At 42.5% G+C, this 15,351-nt stretch overlaps 1 pseudogene; it reads left to right on the plus strand.

The window, feature by feature from the left end:
• Positions 1 to 1,302: 1,302 nt before the first annotated feature.
• Positions 1,303 to 1,402, plus strand: LOC113362355 (annotated as a pseudogene).
• Positions 1,403 to 15,351: the final 13,949 nt, after the last annotated feature.

Below are 15,351 nucleotides of genomic sequence, written 5' to 3' on the forward strand. Positions count from 1 at the left end.
CTAGCTGTAAGTACACATGGTACGGAAGTAGGTTCACACTGGCTCCTAAGTCAAGTAAAGCTTTTTCTACCCGGCGTTTACCTATTGTACAAGCAATGGTAGGGGAACCTGGGTCTTTGTACTTTGGAGTTGTAGTGTTTTGAATAATTGAACTTACGTGACTAGCTAAAAAGGCTTTCTTATGGATACTAAGTTTTCACTTTTGCGTACACATATCCTTAAGGAACTTGGCATAAGCAGGAATTTTCCTAATTGCATCTAATAAAGGAAGGTTTATGGTAACTTGCTTAAAAACTTCCAATATGTCATTAAAGTTCGATTCCTTCTTTGTTGTCACTAATAGCCGAGGAAATGGGGCTCTAGGCATAGAATCATACCTCTCAGGGACTGAGTTGGCATCATCAGAAATTTTATCAGTTTCCTTAGCTAGTGGTCCTGAGGGGTGAACTACAGTATGTTCACTATCGGGTATGGTTACCTGATTGTCTACTATTCTACAACTCCTAAGGGTTCTAATAGCATTCAATTGATTCGATGGTTTTGTACCTACTTCATGAAATCCTCTAGCATTGGGATTCTGACTAGGGAACCTACCATTATCTCTTTCACTTAAGGTCTTAGCTATTTGGCCGACTTGAAGTTCTAACTTAGCAAGGCTCTGAGCATTAGTTTGAAAATTCTGCTTGGTTTCTTGTTGAAAACTAACATGGCTCTGTGCTAACATTTCCTGAGTTTTTGCTAACATCTTAATAAATTCCTCTAAGCTAGTCGTTTTATTTTCTGGGCCTGATGTATTCCTAGTGTAGCCAAAACCTGGGGGAGCATTAGAATTATTAGACTGACCCTGACTCTGGCCCTTAGACCATGAAAAGTTCGGATGGTTCCTCCAACTCAGGATTATAGGTTTCTGAATATGGGTCAAACTTCTGACGATTATAAACCTAGTGTTATTATATAGAGCATTGGCTTGCTCTTCATTTCTTGCCTTCCCAAAGAGGCTCCAATCTACCACTAGTGTTACCCACTTCTAAAGCTTCTAACCTTTTCGCTATAGCAGCAATTTTGGCATCTGATTCATAGCCTCCTTCTACCCTATTAATGTTTCCTATGCTAAGAAGAATTATTTTTTGGGGTCCCCTACTACTTTCCAATTGTTGGGTTTTTTCGGCGACTTCATGCAGATATGTCATCGCGTCATCAATTGTTTGGTTCTCAAATCCACCAGTACACATAGATTCTACTGTGGTTGTGGTGGGATAATCTAAACCCTCATAAAGGATCTGAACTAACCTAACCTTATCTAAACCATGATGAGGACATTGGGATGATAAATCATTGAACCTTTCCAAATACCTATACAAAGTTTCTCCCTCCTGTTGAGAAAACGTGCAGATTTGCGTCCTAATAGACGATGTTTTGTGCCTAGGGAAAAACTTGTTCAAAAGGCAGATGTAAGTTGTTCATACGTTTCGATTGACCCGGAAGCCAAACTATATAACCACGATTTAGCTTTATCTTTCAGGGAAAAGGGGAATAACCTAAGTTTCAAAGCATCATCATCTAAGTTTCTAATCCTGAGGGTACTACAAATTTCCTCAAAGTCTCTAACATGGAAATAAGGGTTTTCATTTTCTTTCCCTAAAAAGGTTGGGAGCAGCTGTAAGGTCCCAGGTTTAAGTTCATAAGTTTCTTACGTCTAAGATAACCTGATACATGAGGGACGAGTAGTCCTAGTTGGATTCAACAAAGCTTTCAAAGTTGCCATTTCTGGCGCTATCGGAGCAACATGGATTCTCTCCTTAGTCATAGGACGTTCAAAAACAGACTCTTCAAAATTCGGACTCTCTAGATTAAGGTAATCGAGACGCTTCGAACTACTAGGTTTCTCTTTAACAAATCTACCTAGTGCGTCTCTTTTACGTTCAGGCATACAATAGAATTTTATAAATTGGGAGGGTAAGCAAACACAGATCAAGGCCGACTCAACCAAATCAAACCTATTGATTTCTAGCAAACAAAAAGCATGATGGATCCACTTAGATTGTTTCTAGACCAGCTTCTAATCCTTCGAACGGGAATTCGTTATAATTTAAGCAAACCCCTCTGGAATCAATCCGAGTTAACGTAAGTTGAATAGAGGCGAGGGAAGCTCGGTGGAGCTTTGATACCCAAGGCCTCAACGGTATTTCAAGGCGGCGCAGTCACGCATTCAACTTACAGAAACCATCAAGATCTTCGAAGTATGCTTAAAAGAGTAGCCAATATTTTTCGAATGGCTTTCCTGTTAAGCTCGTTACCTTATCGGTCTCGTTCTAGTCAAAATTATAGGCTTAGGTTCGCGTAGGTTACGTGTTCCTAAAGCGGGCAAGAAGAGAACGGTGATGAAATCCGAACCCTTATCTTGTATGTCCAGGCCTTGCCCTTTACTAGAAAAATAAATGTCTGTATTCAGTCCTCAACATATATGCATACGAAAGAGTCCAGTAACTCGCTGACAGGGGATTCACGGGTGTTTAGAATCTTACCTCTCGTTCCAGACGGAGGATGAATCGGTTGTAGTCGACTCGGGCCACTGACTCTGATGTCTAGTGTACGAACCCAAGGTGCAGAGACAATATCGTAATTGTCCTCCTTCTCTGCAAACAGTTTATATTTAAAGTACCCTTCCGTAGGGTAATAAAAAAATAATGTCCCAAAGTCCAAAAGTCCAAAAAGAAAAGAAAAATTACAAAAATAATAAACCCTAATACAGTTTTTTTTTTCTAAAAGAAAATAAACAAACCCTAAACTAAAATTGTCTAAAATAAAATTGTCTTCTTTTCTGTTCTTTTTGCTTTAATCTTTAGCTCCAAGTCTTTATGAAATCACCAAAATCTTTGGCTCAATTTTCTTTATGATCCAGAACCTGTAGACACAACATAAATACCCAAAAACATATAAAAGAACAAAAATAATAAAATAAATAAAATAAATCTAAAACCCCTAAAACAAGTCTGCGTCGGCGGCGCCAAAAATTGATGTGATTTGTTGATAGTGGTAAAAAGAGTGTCGTTTCTCAGACTTGTGAAGGATTTTTTTAGACTTAAATTCAAAACTAAAATAGAAAACACAATAAAAATTATAGCAAACTCAAACAAAGATGATATCAATATTAAAAGAAACACTAAGGCTAAGATTCCACTATTTTCCAAGTTCAAAGTGATTAAACCAATACTTATATTTATGCAATTTTCTCGTTTAATTTGATTCTAAAATATTGCAACAAGTAGATTTTCAAAAGTAGTAATTGTAAATACCAAGTATGAAGCATCAAAAGTCTTAAAACTAAGCATACTCCATCAAAATAGATCACAATCACTCAAATAAAAATCATATTCAATAATAGTTCAAGGAAAATAATCATATAATTATTGCAAATAAAAAGATAAAATAGAATATACCACTTTTTGTTGGAAAAATAGCTTCCTCTATCGCCTCAGCAATGGGGTTTAGATCCTCATATTAATCATGATCTCAAAATATTTGTTTATGGCTCAAAAGATGATTAAAAAGATGAAAAGTGATAATACAGACGATTCGCAACAGTTTGTTGGTGTTGCAGAATCACTGTTACAGGGAAAAATAGTAGCTAAAGACCTAATGCAACCGCTGTGATGAACGACACATAGGTTCTGCTGTGAAACAACGATAGTTTTCTGCGACCGTTGCTTGTGCGTCAATGTTCTTCGTGTTCTTCCTCTTCAACAGCAGCAGCATAATAAGGTATTTTCCTACAACTTGATCTCTGGAGCTCTGTGGTGTTCTAAACTTCTCTGAAAGGATTCGTACCCCTTATATGACTTATCCCCTCTCCTTTTATAGGCCACAGCTCGATTAAATCTCACCCAAAATCTTGGTTTATCTCCACAGCAAGTTTCAGAGTTTTCTTTCTGCCAAACTCTCTTCACGCGTATTTGACCTCTCCCAATACTTCCAAACTCTTTATTAGATAACTACGAATGTTGAAGAAGCTTTTCTAGCCTTTAATCTCCCTGAATTGTCGAAAAAAATATTCCAACAGCAATCCGTGACCACAACACCTCTGTTTCCTTCTCCCGGTCGATCTAACCCAATTCATTCGATCCAATCACATATACCAACCCTGTTATGCTCTAGAAAGTCCAGCCAACAAAAATCCGAGATTGAATCTCCTTAAATCTTCCCAAGAATGCGAACCCTAATCTACATGCATGCAGGTTTGTTTTCCCGCCAAATTAGAAATTTGAATTTGTGAAGAAAGGGGGCGCCCCCTATCCAGAGTAGGGGTGCCTTTAGCAGCTGCCTTAAGGGGTGTCTTGGGGGTTCCCCTTATCCAAATCGGGGGTCCGAATAGCAAGTGTCCTCCGGGTGCTTTCCGACAACTTTTCGAGCCAATTTTTTCCAAAAATGTTTATTGGCGAAAAATACCTAGAAATAAATAAAACACCATAATAAGTACAAAAATGAGCCCTAATAATATATAGAATCGAGACAAATCGGACACAAAAATGTGTCCATTATTGATCTTTTGTGTTATCATTGATTTGTTAAAATCAACATGACTAGAACAACATTCATCAGCCCATGACAAATTAGAGGCTTTGCTTGGAACGATTACATCATTGAATGCAGAAGTTCTGGCTGCACTCTGATCAAGATCAAGTAATTTAATCTTTCCCACAAGAGTACTTCTGGAAAGAATATCAAGGTTATTTCCCTCAACGATGGCATGCTTCTTAGAATCGTATCTAGATGGTAGCGATCTGAGAATTTTCATCACAATGTCCTTTTTAGGAATAGTCTTACCCAATGCATAAGATGCATTAACAATTTCAGACACTTTTTGATTAAACTCATCAAATGAATCTTCATCTGCTATACGAAGGTTTTCCCAATCAGAATTAAGGTTTTGAAGCCTAGCTTCCTTCTCACTGGTATATCCTTCGAATAAGGTTTCTAAGATATCCAACGCATCTTTAGACCGAGTGCACGTAGTCACATGGTGCTGAAGATCTGGGGTAATGGCATATATGATGGCATTCAAACCGTCGGAGTTTTGCTTTACAGCAAGTATCTCGGCAGCAATGTATTCATCAATTTTTTTTGGAACAGTTGCATTCCCTATTGCCACAACGGGAGCATCATAGCCATTAACTATATAAACCCATGATTGAAAATCACGCGCTTAAAGAAAGGCATGCATGGCAATTTTTCACCACAAGTAATTAGAGCCATCGAAGACTGGTGGTACGTTTATAGAGATAACACTTTGTCCATATCAGATCTCTACAAACACATACTTATGAGGTCTTTAATGTGTTTGCCCTCTCTGATACCAATTGAAAATGCGGGGTTCTAACAACCACAACCAATAATTCGTTTGGCAATCTGAGAGGACTTACTCCAATACACTTTCTAGAGAATCAACTAGACAGTCAGACTCAATCTAGAATAAAGTATATCAAAGAGTTTAATATATCTGACTCTTAATTCAATCCACAATCAGCAAATAGAAATCTGCGAGCCTGATTGAATATAAGAGGAATTACTTGAACGGTACCAAAGACCAATGTTCAAGTGTCAATCAATGTAAATCAACAACCAAAGGTTGGATATTCTAATTGATTGATCTTAACGCACAACCTGTGATATTTCAATTGTATAACAAAATATAATGCGGAAAAGAAATAACACAAACACCAGAATTTTGTTAACGAGGAAACCGCAAATGCAGAAAAACCCCGGGACCTAGTCCAGATTGAACACCACATTGTATTAAGCTTCTACAGACACTATCCTACTACCAATTAACTTCAGATTGGACTGTAGTTGAACCCTAATCAATCTCACACTGATTCAAGGTACAGTTGCGCTCCTTACGTCTCTGATCCCGACAGGATATTACGAACTTGATTCCCTTAGTTGATCTCACCCACAACTAAGAGTTGCTACGAACCAAAGTCGAAGACTTGATAGACAAATCTGTCTCACACATAAAAGTATATAGGGTTGAATAAGTTTGTCTCCCACATAAATACCCAAGAGTTTTTGTTTCGTCTTTTGATAAATCAAGGTGAACAGGAACCAATTGATAAACCTAAGTTATATTCCCGAAGAACAACCTAGTATTATCAATCACCTCACAATAAACTTAATCGACTAGCGAAACAAGTTATTGAGTTTGTTTGTGATTACTTTTCTATCTTGCCTATCGGAGATATAAACTCTCGAGCCAATTATTTCAATTGCACTCAACACGATAGAAACAACAAGATCAGATCATGCAACTACAAAGATAATAGTTGGGTCTGGCTTCACCATCCCAATGAAGTCTTCAAGTCGTTAACCTACAGGGTATCGAGAAGAAACCTAAGGTTAAAGATGAATCGAATCTAGTTATGCAACTAGTAACACACATGAGGTGTGGGGATTAGTTTTACCAGTTGGTAGAGTTCCCCTTTATATAATTTTCAAATCAAGGTTTGCAATCCAAGTTACCTTGGTAACAAAGCATTCAATAATCATCCTTAGATTAAAAACCTGATTCAACCAAGCTAATATCTTTCAACCGTTAAATCGAACTTAGCTTGTTACACACAAATGAAATGTACCCTCATTTAGGTTTATGTAACCGTACCTAAACATGTACACAAGGTTGGTTCACAAATAGTTAACCGAGGTTAGCCATATAATTACTCTCATATCAACCTTATTCATCTTAACCATAACTAGTTCAAATGACTCAAATGAAACTAGTTAAAGAGTTGTTGAACTGTTTATAAAACACAATTGAAACCAAATCGGGTTGATTCACTTGAATCCATCATGAACATTATAGCCACGGTTTTCAAAGATTGCATTCCTTATGATTTAAATGTTTAAGTCCATGAATTGACCGATTTAACAAAGTAACCAGCTTAAGTATGCGTACGGGTATGCGTACTTAAGCAACCGAATTTTTGAGTTTGTTAAGTTTCCAAACTCAGAAGAAATTTTCGGTTCGAAAACTTCTGCTAGTATGCGTACGAGTACGCATACTTAAAGTGAGTATTTTAGGAGTTTGTAATTCCAAAACTCAACAGATATTTTCGGTTCGAAAACTTTCGCCAGTATGCGTACGGGTACGCATACTTAACCTGTCTCCTTCACCAATTTAGTATACACACATATGCATACTCTTGGCTTCCGTTTTATGGATTTATAGACTAATGTGCGAACACACTATATATGCTTATATAAAAAGATGGTTACATCATCAACTCTTTATTTCAATCATTGAAACATTCTTCTATAATGACAATAGCCGTTTCACACACTATTAACATCAAAGCAATTTTCAAGATATTAAAGTAATCATTATCGAAACATTCCAAGCCCACATAAAATGATTGTATCACACAAACCATGTAAGATGTTACTCGTCGATTTTATCATGATAAAAGATGAACTTGGTCTAAGCAAAAGCTTACCAACACATATTTCGATAAATATGTAAGCGAGATATACTCAGCTCGAAATCTCAAATGTGTATAAAGAAAACTATATCATAACACGACTTATGTCTCAATATAGGAGATAGTAGAAATAGACTTTCCAAGTGATATATGAGTTCAAGTCTACACATACCTTTTGTCGAAGAAGTTCCAAAATCTCCCCTTAGTAGTTCTTCGTCTTCAAGAGATGAACGTCGAGAGATCTAAGCTCAACTACACTATCTATGTCCTAGTCCGAGACATCTATAAATAGGATAGAAATCAAGACTCATAGTTTTGATCACTAACATTAACAAACATGCTTGAGATAGCAACGCACGCGAGTTCGACCGAGCAATGCTCTAGCAGTAGCAATTTGACTTTGTGGACGAAAGATTATCTCTTGTTGTTGCGCACACCAAAATGTCTTCAAAAGCTTTCAATTATGCCAAATATCTTGGGATTGTCTCAAAGGATAACTCCTTAGCCGATTCTTCTGAATCCCAAGGTAGAAAGAATGTTTTGTCAAATTTTGATAATATTTCCTCAAATGAGACATTTGACACTCTGTCAAAAGCTGAAATGGAGCTCACCAGAATCTCAAAAATTCCTACTAAGGCTATTTGTTTTCAAAATCATGCTCAGCTTCTTTATGAATTTGAAAAGTCTCTTGGTCGAGAACGGGAACTCTATAATATCATTGAGTCCTTCTCTAACAATATCGATAAACTAATTCGAGAAACTACTCTACAGCGTGAAAAGATTAGTGTTCTTGAGGATATTGTTAAGGAAGACTCAATTAGAGAAAAACGTTTTATCGAGACACATTCATCTAATCTAAATAGAATTCGTGTTGAAAAAGAGAAACTTGTTGCATCTCTTAAAATTTCTCGAGAACAGTGTAACACCTTGAAAAGGGAAAACTCTGTCTTGATGATTAAGTCATCTTCTACTCTTTATCCTGATACTCACAAGGTTTTACCTAGCTGTTTGAGGGTGAAAACGATTTTTGCTGATTTTAGTAATTTCGGGTGTGTGGGTGAGAAACGAGTTTAAACCCTAAACAATGTACTGCAAGGGAGTACTTTAGACTCGAGAGATCAATCTGTACAAATCTGGCCTAAACCAAGAAATGGTTGTTCCAGACTTGCTTCGGTCACAAAGTGAAGGAGAAGGGTTGGTTTTGGGGAGGGAAGCGAAGAGAGTGTTGAGACCAGAATAGTTGATTCTGGAAGAGTAGTTGTTTCACGACTTGTATCAGAAAGTGGGAAGCTAACAGATGGAAAGCTAGCAAATATTTTTTGAGTGTTCTATCCTCCTGACCTGAACTTGTTGCTCGGTGGAAATAGGTAAGACCTATTTATACAAGTCGAAGTGAAACGTACTCTGTTCTCGTAAGAAATGGAAAACGGATGAGTAAATGGGAGGAGGTGGTAAACGATAACGCCTGGAATTGATGTTTCATAAGAAAAAGTGTTTCACCATTACTCCCTGTATTTACTAACCGCCTCATCCTTATGACACTGTCTTATAACGGGCGTAGTGTACGCCACACGCTGTAAACCTCCAAACCAATACCCAATGAGCATCCTCCAGTTTGTGACATGTGTTGATGTCTCGAGTGTTTTCGTGGAAAACATGTAGCATGTTGTTGTTCGACAAGTTGAGCTTGGGAGACTTTCCTGATCGGTGGTGACCTTCGACGGTCGAGATTTTGCATCTTGAGATGAAGGGTAGCCGTTGATTATTGCAACCCTTCGTTTAGTAGCCAGTGGCATGAAAGCATGTCCGGTACGGCTTTAATATGGCCTAGTTTAGGCGCGGCCAAAAGTTAGGGTTTTGGCTTTGTTTGGGCGCGACCAAACTAAGGCTTGGCGTCGGGCCAAAGGTTGCCATGCGTTAGCTGGTAACCTTGGACGGCTAAGATCTGCATCTTAGATGGAAAAGTGGTCGTTGATCTTCGCAAGCCTTTGTTTTGGTATCCCCATAGGGAAGGCCGGTATGGTATGGCGCGGCAAGGTGGTTGGCATGCCATTGGCACATGTGGCATGGATGGCATGCCTAGCGTGGTTTGGGCGTGGCCAAAACAAAGGTTTTGGCATTGGGACAAAGGTTACCATGCGTTGGTTGGCGACCTTGGACGGCTAAGATTTGCATATTAGATGGAAGGATGGTCGTTGATCGTCGCCAGCCTTTTTTTTGGTAACCGCATAGGGCCGGCATAGTATGGCGCGGCAAGGTGGCTGGCATGCCATTGGAACATGTGGCATGGCCGGCATCCCTTGGCGCGGTTTGGGCGTGACCAAAACTAGGGTTTTGGGCCAAATGTTACCATGTGTTGGTTGGCGACCTTGGACGGCTAAGATTTGCATCTTAGATGGAAGGATTGCCGTTGATCGTCGCAAGCCTTTGTTTTGGTAACCACATAGGAAAGGTCGGGATGGTATTGCGCGACAAGGTGGCTGGCATGCCATTGGAACATGTGGCATGGCCGGCATTCCTTGGCGCGGTTTGGGCGTGACCAAAACTAGAGTTTTGGCGTTGGTACAAAGGTTACCATGTGTTGGTTGGTGACCTTGGACGGATGATATTTGCATCTAAGATGGAAGGGTGGTCGTTGATTGTCGCACGCCTTCGTTTTGGCAGCCGTGAAGGGAAGGCCCGCATGGCATAGCTTAGGCGCGGCAAGGTGGATGGCGCGGCATGCCATTGGCACATGTGGCATGGTCGGCATGCCTTGACGTGGTTTAGGCGCGGCCAAACTAGGGTTTTGGGGTTGGGAAAAAGGTTACCATGCGTTGGTTGGTGACCTTGGACGGCTGAGATTTGCATCTAAGATGGAAGGGTGGCCGTTGATTATCGCACGCCTTCGTTTTGGCAGCCGTGAAGGGAAGGCCGACATGGTATGGCTTAGGTGCGTCAAGGTGGATGGCGCGTCATTCCATTGGCACATGTGGCATGGTCGACATGCCTTGGAGTGGTTTAGGCGCGGCCAAACTAGGGTTTTTGCGTCGGGCCAAAGGTTATCATGCGTTGGTTGGTGTCCTTGGACGGCTGAGATTTGCATCTAAGATGGAAGGGTGGTTGTTGATTGTCGCATGCCTTCGTTTAGGCAGCCGTGAGGGAAGGACGGCATGGCATGGATTAGGCGTGGCAAGGTGGATGGCGCGGCATGCCATTGGCACATGTGGCATGGTCGGCATGCCTTGGCGTGGTTTATGCGGGGCCAAACTAGGGTTTTGGCGTTGGGCCAAAGGTTACCATGCATTGTTTGGCGACCTTGGACGTCTAAGATTTGCATCTAAGATGGAAGGGTGGCCGTTGATAATCGCACGCCTTCGTTTTGGTAGCCGCATAGGGAAGGCCGGCATGGTATGGCGCGACAAGGTGGTTGTCATGCCATCGGAACATGTGGCATGGCATGCCTTGGCGCGGTTTGGCGTGGCCAAAACTAAGGTTTGGGCCAAAGGTTACCATGCGTTGTTTGGCGACCTTGGACGGCTAAGATTTGTATCTAAGATGGAAGGGTAGCTGTTGATCATCGCACGCCTTCGTTTTGGTAGCCGCATAGGGAAGGCCGGCATGGTATGGTGCAGAAAGGTGGGTTGCATGCCATTTGCACATGTGGTGCGGCTGGCATGGCATGCCATTGGCGCAGTGGTGCGGCTGGAATGGTTGGCATGCCTTGGCGCGGAGGTGCGGCTGGCATGGGATGACATTGGCGCAGTGGTGCGGCTGGCATGGTTGGTATGCCTTGGCACGGAGGTGTGGCTGGCATGGTATGTCATTGACGCAGTGATGCATCTGGCATGGTTGGCATGCCTTGGCGCGGAGGTGCGGGTGGCATGGCATGCCATTGGTGCAATGGTGCGGCTAGCATGGTTGGCATGCCTTGGCGCGGAGGTGCGGCTGGCATGGTTGGCATGCCTTGGCGCGGAGATGTGGCTGGCATGGTATGTCATTGGCACAGTGGTGTGGCTGGCATGGTTGGCATGCCTTGGCGCGGAGATGTGGCTGGAATGGTATGCCATTGGCACAGTGGTGTAGCTGGCATGGTTGGCATACCTTGGCGCGGTGACGTGGCTGGCATGGTCTGCTATTGGCACAGTGGTGCGGTTGGCATGGTTGGCATGCCTTGGCGCGGTAGCATGAGAATTAGGGTTTGGCATAGATGATGTCAGTCAGTGTTAAGGGTTCTGTCGTGGAAAATGACCCATGTAAAAAAAATGGTACCCCGGTAATTCTTACGTAGGCATGCTGATTGATTCAATAAATGTGTGAATGGTCATAGTGACGTAATGTTAGATTTACAGTTTTACGATTTTGACCCTAAGCTAAAAACCACCATCAACATTAAGTCTCCTGATTAGCTCGGAACAGGAACATTGTTGCGAGGTAAGCATAAGATGGTGATAGGCGAGGAAAAAAATCGAAATCGAAATGACAGATCGTGAAAAGATGGTCAGGAAAGTCCGACTAACCTTTTTCGAGAGGTAAGGAGAGTTCATGATCCTCATGTTTGGCTACGTAGATTCTATTTGTGGTGTAGACCGTGAAGTGGTGAGATGTAGATCGTCGTCTTAGTCTGGCCATGTATCACGTTGGCTGGGTTAGGGAACATCATGACGCTGGCTTGGAGAGTTATTGGCGTTGGTGCGGCAAGTCATGGCGCGGACGGCTTGGCATGGTGGGGACAAGGCAATGGCACGGACGGCTTGGCATGGTGGGGCCAAGGAAATGGCGCAGACGGCTTGGCATGGTGGGGCCAAGGCAAGACGCGGTTTGGTGAGGCAAATCATGTGGACGGCTTGGCGTGGTGGGGCCAAGGCATGGTGCGGGCGGCTTGGAATGGTGGGGCCAAGGCAATGGCGCGGTTTGGTGAGGAAAAGCATGCGCGGATGAATATGGTGATTTGTCTTCACGGGCCCGGTTTACTCTTTTCTCTACTTGACTCAAATAGGAAGTCCTTTCCTTATTCAAACTCCCAAGTACCACGCCTATAAAAGGGGGTCGGCCTCTCCTTTTATTTCACACCTTTATTTTTTTTTATTCTGGCCGTGTGGTAACAGTAAAACGGACGAGCGAATCCCAGGTATGTCTTCCAACACTTCCTTTTCTTGTGTTAGTGCAAACCCTAGCGTAGTAATGTTGGACACCTCAATTACGGTGCAAAGTAGGCATGCATGCGCTAGTAACTGTCATTCCCTTCCCGTGAAAACCTAGATCCTAGGGTTTCCTCCCTTTTCCTGGTGTGGCCGTGTGTATTGTTCCCATGGTGGGGAGCTCCTCCTCGTCCGGGCGCAAATTTCCTGCTGCAGGGTACGGCCTTGGCATGAGGTGGTGATGCAGGGTCTGACAGTCCCCATTTCTTTGCTCATGCGGAATATGACTTTGCAACAAATTGGTTTGCATCCAGGATGGATCTCCTGTGTCTGATAAAATAATTTCCATGCACTTTCCGTAATAATTTCTCTTCGTGTTGTTCCATTCTAGTTATTTCGAAGGTGAAAGTAGCGTGAGAGAATTTCGTTAGGATGTCATTTGAGAAAAATTCTGCCTACCAAAGATGTTGGCAATTTCAAGCCAAACATAGACGATGAGTTCTTTACAACATCCGCCATAATTAGGAAAAATCTTCCCAAGTATGTGTTGATTCTTCTGACTGGTCCGGAAAGTGAAGGAGAGGCCCGGTCAGTTCGGCCTGGAGGTGTAATAAGGTTTTTTCTTCAGAGTAAAGAGTATTCTGCTTCTCCCATTGAATTTAAAAACTGTGTGAGTCTGTTGCGTCCCTTTGAGAAATCGATGCAATTCATGATGATCCAGGAATGTGTAATCCCAGTTTGACCAAGGCACAGACTATTGATGCTGTCGCGGCTTCCGCAGTGCTTCAAATTAGGAAAGATATTCCAGACTTGGTTGCTTTTATTTCCAGATGGTGTCCAGACACTCACACGGCCATATGCAGGTGGGGTGAAATGAATATCACTTTATAGAGCGTGGACGTCTTGCTGAACCTTCCCGTAATAGGAAACCTCGATGTCAAGTTGTCTGCAGATGAAGAAGAAATGCGCGCTTCTCTGGTTGCGAAATCAAAAGGATTCGTTCGGAAAGAAAACGAGACGAGGTGCTTCTATGACGGGTGGGTGTCTTAATGGTTTCCTGATAAATTGGAGCCAAATCAGAAAAATAGTACACTTCATGTCGCAGCGTTCTTGGCTCTTTGGTTATCCAGAGATATTTTCGATGACGGCTCTGGTAAGAAGGAGATAAGACAGGAACTTATCAAGTTTGCTATAAAAATGGCAAAAGGTGTCGTTCTCCCTATTGGCGGCTTGTTTGTTGGTTCTCTGTACATACACTTGGATCATCTGGTCGCAGACATGTGCGCTTCAAATGGCTACATGAAAGTGGGTTCGTGTTTTCATGTCGCCTTTTTCCAAGCATTGTTGTGGGAGCACTTCGAAAGGTATGCTCCAAAACCGTTGGTCGTACTTCCCGAGTCTTGGGGTGGTTCTAGGATACTGCGCTGGTCGAATAGGCGCCCAAAGATTGGTTCGTACCTGGTTGGATTCCTTGACAACTCGCACACGGTCAATTTTCGTCCATGGGCTCCGGTGCATGCGTCCATAACTCAGATCGATACCTTTGCTCCTGCTCCGAGCATGTCCTTGTCTTCTGATAAAGAGGATATGAGTGTTGGAGAGATGGTGTTTATGCGAAGCTGCACGCCCGGTCATGTGTCGTCTTTCTTTCGAGGATCTTACAAAGCAGTTTCTTACAATATCGATAGGGAGGCTCGGCATATGGGTTTTGACCAAGGGGTCCCACTCGTTCGTCAGCCGGTTGTTCCAGAAGACTCTTTGCCAACTGTTCTCGATGCTAGTGTTCTTGTGTCGGGTAAAAGTCTCCCTTTTCCGCTCGCGGAACGAAATCCATCAACAACCTCCAAATATAACATATTTTGGCAGGATGAGTTTCTCGCTATCCATGGATTTGTGAATGATGTGGTAGAAAACCGTCGCGGTAAGCCTTCTCCTGCGGTTTTAGCGGAGCACCCACTTCTAAGGTATCCTTCTTCGACCAAGCGAAAATCCATTAGACCGGATGCAGATTTTCCCCAAGTGAAGGAGAGAAGGTCTAAAAGCCGTGCAAACGGTTCCCAGTCAGATTCGACAGCCTTACCGACTTTCAGTTCGTCTAATATGCGGGTACGTATGCTTTTCCTCTTGATTTTAGTTGGATTGCGTATATCCTTGTTTCTTTTCTGAGTATCCGTCTTTGTATCTTGCCCAGGTCTCAGCAGCGTGAACACCTTTATCAAACTTGCAAGTAGTCAGAAAACATCATTTCTCGAGACGGAGGGTGGCGGTGCTGAGCCTATCCATGGTGATGGGGAACCCTAGAAGGATGAAAGTTCAGAATCCAGTGATGGCAAAAGTAGTTCTTCCGATAGTAGTGCTTAATCTTCCTCTAGTCGATCTGAAAGCGAATCAGTGAGTCTCCCGCATGTTTTTTCTTATTTCGTCTCTTCCTTTCTCTTTGGAAAATATTTAATCTGTGATATCATAGGGGGAAGCCGTTTCTGAAGATGGCCCTAAGACGAAGACTGGCGGAGATACAACTTTGTCTCCAACTGTGACAGCCGCACCGGGCGACCTTGAAATGGATGTTGATCGAGATGAAAATGTCGTTGTGACTCAGACAATGTAGAGTACTCCAGTGACCGCAGGTACAATTATCGTTAGGAATCCCTTTCCGGTTGCTGATGCAGTCGCGGGCACCACTTTCAACCCTCCATATTTGGTTCCTCATCCGGATCATGTGTTGATCGGGGGATTTAGCGTGCCAGCCAAACACGCGG

The sequence above is a fragment of the Papaver somniferum genome, chromosome 3 (assembly GCF_003573695.1).
Source record: "Papaver somniferum cultivar HN1 chromosome 3, ASM357369v1, whole genome shotgun sequence".
Classification (NCBI taxonomy): Eukaryota; Viridiplantae; Streptophyta; class Magnoliopsida; order Ranunculales; family Papaveraceae; genus Papaver; species Papaver somniferum.